Source organism: Camelina sativa, chromosome 5 (assembly GCF_000633955.1).
Source record: "Camelina sativa cultivar DH55 chromosome 5, Cs, whole genome shotgun sequence".
NCBI classification, from domain to species: domain Eukaryota; kingdom Viridiplantae; phylum Streptophyta; class Magnoliopsida; order Brassicales; family Brassicaceae; genus Camelina; species Camelina sativa.
The window spans coordinates 19,529,726-19,534,616 of NC_025689.1; positions in this window are offsets into that span (position 1 = coordinate 19,529,726).

The following is a 4,891-nucleotide window of genomic DNA, read 5'->3' on the forward strand; positions in this document are numbered from 1 at the left end:
CGAACTACTCAGACATATTCAATGAAGAACAAAACATCTTTCTGAATAATAAGCAATTGAAATTAAAAGAGTAAAGAGGGAGTTCAAGAATTCTTCTCTCAAAGCAGTTCAGATCTCTCTCCCAAAAGCTCTCAAGATCTCACAGGGTTGCAGGAAAAATAAAACTCTCTAGAAAAAGACTTAAGAGTTTGCAAAAACCTAAAAACTATATATATATGTCCTAAAACACGTCAGGGACTAGTCTTGCAAATATGGAAAACTTCGGGCAACTTTGTAAAACTTCCAAATTTGGCTCTCTCGTCGGTTTGGATTGGGTGTCGATCGATGCTAAGGCAGTGTCGATCGACACCATCTCCTCTGATCGATTCCAAGTTGATTTCTTGCGGATTATTGCTCCTAACTGATCCAAAATTGCTCCACTTTGCTCCTTCCATGCTAAAAACCTGTAAAGACTCAAAAACAATCTAGAAACAAATGAAAGACACTAAAAGACTCCTTATATCATGGTTAAAAACCACAAAAACCATGATATATCAACTCCCCCAGACTTAGCCTTTGCTTGCCCTCAAGCAAAACAAAAACTTAGACATGTGAAAGAGGTTTGAAAACAGGGAACTCACTCAATTGCAGATTATTCTTATTCACACTCTTCATTTACCTGACTCAAGAACTTACTACTTATACTCAACCATGATAAGCATCAACATTCCTTATTCAAATTCCACAATTCCTTGGAATCTCTGAAATCTCCATTGTCATCTCATTACATAAATTAATGCAAGTACAGGTGAGTTCTTACCTTGGGTTTATCGAACAGTGGCATATGGATTCTCTTCAGGCCAAGACATTCTTCTTACATCTCCTTTCCTCTCCCTTTTCTCACTTCAAATTTTTTTTTTTCTTTTCTCTCTTTTTCTTTTTTCAAAGGTGTAAGCGAATACCGGGGTCATCGGTAATTTACTTACCCCTCGCTTCCAAGCTTTGTGTGATCATTTGACTCAAGAGTAGAATAATGAGGTCACTGGTAATTTACCTACCTCTCTAAACTGATCAAAATCATCTCATCTTTTATTCTCTCTTTTTCTGATTTTTTTTTAAAAAGCACTGAAGGGAAGAGAGAGGGGAGACATACTTTGAAAAATTGCATTGTCTTGTATGGCCCGAAGAAGAAGTCTAGTCCACTGATTTCCAACCCCAAAGTAAGAGATTAAGTCCGGTTAAAATCCTGATAAAAGTTGAGACAACGTTAGATCAATCAGATATCCATTGAATAAGGGCTTTCAGGATTGTTGATAAGGCTCATAGTCTTTCTAAGCTTCAGTTCTGAGATCAAGCATAAACAAGTAATCATTAGAGTGTTAGCCAAATAAGAGAAATCATTAGTCAAGATCATAATTCCCAAAGATAAAAAGAAAAATTTTGAAAAATTTGACTCAAACTTTATGGTTTTGACTGACACAACTGAAACTCAAAAACAGAAAACATAGTTAGTAACTAACCTCCCCCAGACTTAAACAACACTGTCCCCAGTGTTATCAAGTAAGAGGAAAGCAAAAATAGAAATAAAATAAACAAAAATCAAAATCAAAAGAAAAAGAAAAACCTACCAGTGGGTTGCCTCCCACTAAGCGCTTGTTTTCAGTCATTAGCTTGACTGTGTTGGAGCTCAGGCATCCGGAGGATCAGAACATGGCATTGAGGTCCTCTTCATCCAAGGTGGTGTATAAGCTTTAGGTGCATGAGGCTTGCCAAGGATGTTAGGAACAGGACCAGGGTGGGATTTAGGGATGGGTGTGCTTCTCTTATGTCCTGCAAAATCATCAACAGAAGAAACAAGGACTCTACGATAATCTTGTGGCTTGGTTAACTGCAAAACAGTTTTTCTCTCTTTGAAATTCTTGTTGATGATAGGAGGAGGATTAGGTGCAGAAGAGGTGTACCTTTGCCTTACCTGAGGACTCTGGAGGGTGGAATGGGAGACTTTCTGTTTGGGAACAGGTTTCTGTCTTGGAGCTTCAACTTTGGACAAGCTTTGTCTCGGATGTGGAGGGGTGTCGATCGATGCCTCCTTGTTGGTGTGGATCGACACTGAGCCTGATGCCCGTGTTGTAGAAACTTTTTCAACAGAAAAAGTCTGTCCATCAATAGTAGGAGCTCTCCTCAGTTTATCCATCTCAAAACTCATACTCAAACCATCCACATTCAGTGCTATGTGTCCTTTCTGCACATCGATGATTGCACCAGCTGTAGCCAAGAAAGATCTTCCTAAGATGAGAGGATCTTTAGGCTCTTGATCATACTTCAGCACCACAAAGTCAGTGGGAATCATGAAGTTGCCAACCTTAACTGGAATATCCTCTAAAACACCTTCAGGAATTCTTCTGGATCGATCAGCTAGGATTAGAGAAATCTGAGTTGGCTTGAATTCTGTCATCCCAAGTCTCATAGCAACAGAATGTGGCATCAAGTTGATGCTAGAGCCAAGGTCACAAAGTGAGTGAGAAAACCTTCCTGCTGAGATTGAGCAATCAAGTACAAAGCTTCCAGGATCTGGTAACTTCTTAGCAGTCCTACATTGAATGATTTCACTCACTTCCTTAGAGACAACCACCTCCTGCTTTCTCTCCTTATTCCTCTGAACAGGCTGGTTCAACAGAATTGCACTAACATCCTTAGTAAGCAGTGCTCCTTCCTCAGGGCTCAAACCATTTGATACCATTCTCTTGACATAGCGCCTAAGAGGTGGTGAAAGCTTTACTGCATCAATTAAAGGCATCTCAATCATCACCTTGTCCATCATTGCTTTGCATCTTGCTTCCTCCATCTCCTGCTTGGACTTTCTTGGCTTGGGAAAAGGAACCTTAGGCTTGTAGACCCTTTCAGCAGCTGGAACCTGAGATTTTGCAGTTTCTGGGCTCGTCTGGGATGAGTGTCGACCGACACCCAGGTGGTGTCGATCGATACCATCATCTGAAACCAAGAATTTTGTCGATTTTTCACCCAGTTCGGCAGAAGCAATTTCAACAGCATCTTCATCCCTCACAGATATGGAATTGCAAGCATGTCTAGGGTTTGACTCAGTTCTTCCAGGAAGAAAACTCTCTTGTCGTTTAATAGACCCAGCAGTCTGTGCAACTTGAATCTCCAGCTTCTTAACATGAACATTCAATGCATCAATCTTCCCATTCAGCTCAGTGTAGACATTGTCAATCTTCCCATTGAATGTCACTGTCAATTGCTCCTGTCCTTGCAAAAGCTGCTCAAGCATGGCTTCCATTCTACTCTCTGAAGAATTCTTAAGAGGTGGAGACTGATAAGATGAGTTCCCATATGTCTTTGTATAGCCATTATTCTGTTGTTTCTGCTGATACTCTGGCTTGGAAGTGTAGCCTGAAGGGTTCCCACTGTAAGGCCTATTGCCTTGCTGATTTCCAAACCGCTGTCCCTGATTCCCATACACATAGTTCACATCTTCCTCTTGGTGTCCTTGATCAGGTTCTGGCTCATATGTCTCAACCTCAGCAGCAAAATGAACAGATTTCTTACCCATAAGGAGATTATGCACTGAATCCAGCTTAGCATTAACAGAAGCTAACTGGTTTGAATCAAATCCTCCATGCAATCTCTTCCTTTCAGCATCTGCTCTCTTAGTACTATTGCTAGCAGCTAAGTTCTCAATCAATAATTCAGCATCTTCTGGCATTCTTGTCTTGAAATTACCATGACTTGCAACATCTAAAGCTAACTGATACTTCCAGTCACACCCTCTGAAAAAGATACTCAGCAATTGTACCCTTGAAAAACCATGGTGTGGACAATCCCTCTGATAAGCTTTGAATCTCACCCAAGCTGCCTTGAAAGCTTCATCTGGTCTTTGCTTGAAAGTGGATAGCTTGACTCTCAACTCATCTGACATTGCATCATCATAGAAATGGTTGAGGAAAGCCACTTTGACTTGTTGCCAAGATGTCAAAGATCCAGCTGGCAACTGCTTCAACCACTGAGATGCCTCTCCTGCAAGTGAGTATGGGAAGAGCTTGCAGAATATGAAGTCCTCAGTCACTCCATTAGCCTTGATACTGGTCACAAGATCCTCAAAATGCTCAATATGGTCCAGAGGCTTCTCATTGGGCAAAGCAGAGAAAGGTCTCTGCCCAACTAGTTGAAAGTACGCAGGTTTCAACTCAAAATCATTCCTCTGAAAAGGGGGAGGAACAATAGCAGACCGGTTCTCATACACCAGATCAGCCCTATTGTAGTCAGCAATGGTCCTGATCAAGTCCCGGTTTTGCTCATGTCGTCGAACGGGGTTCTGGACGTGGTTGGCAGCTACACGCACGTCTGCAGGTGGGTGTCGATCGATGCCACCTGGTTGGTGTCGATCGACACCAAGATCCGGATCATCAACGACACCAGCTTGCTGGTTCACGACAGCCTGCTCGTTGACAACAGGTTCAGGAATCACGTTTCTTTCTGCATCAAGCTTTTGACCCTGCTCATTGCGCAAGTGGCCCTCTTGATCCCTCAAAACACCAGCCTCATCACGCATCAGAATGACCGTATTAACCATCTTCAGAGATTTAGCGGCTTTTCTGTTCTCACGCTCAAGTTTTCCCAACTCTTGGTTTGAAAGCTTCAGAATTGGACTAGTCTTATTGTTCCTTGTGTTAGGCTTATTAGGCATACACCTGAAACACACAAGAGAGAAGAAAACAAAAGCGTGTTAGTTTGAAAATAAAAAGAAAAATTTAGACAAAATCTAAAACTCAAATCTAATGGTAGATCAATGAGTCCTCGGCAACGGCGCCAAAATTTGATATGCTCAAATTTACCCTAGAGCTACTCTCTCAAATTAAGAGATCAATGCAGTACTTAGGGGTCGAATTCCACA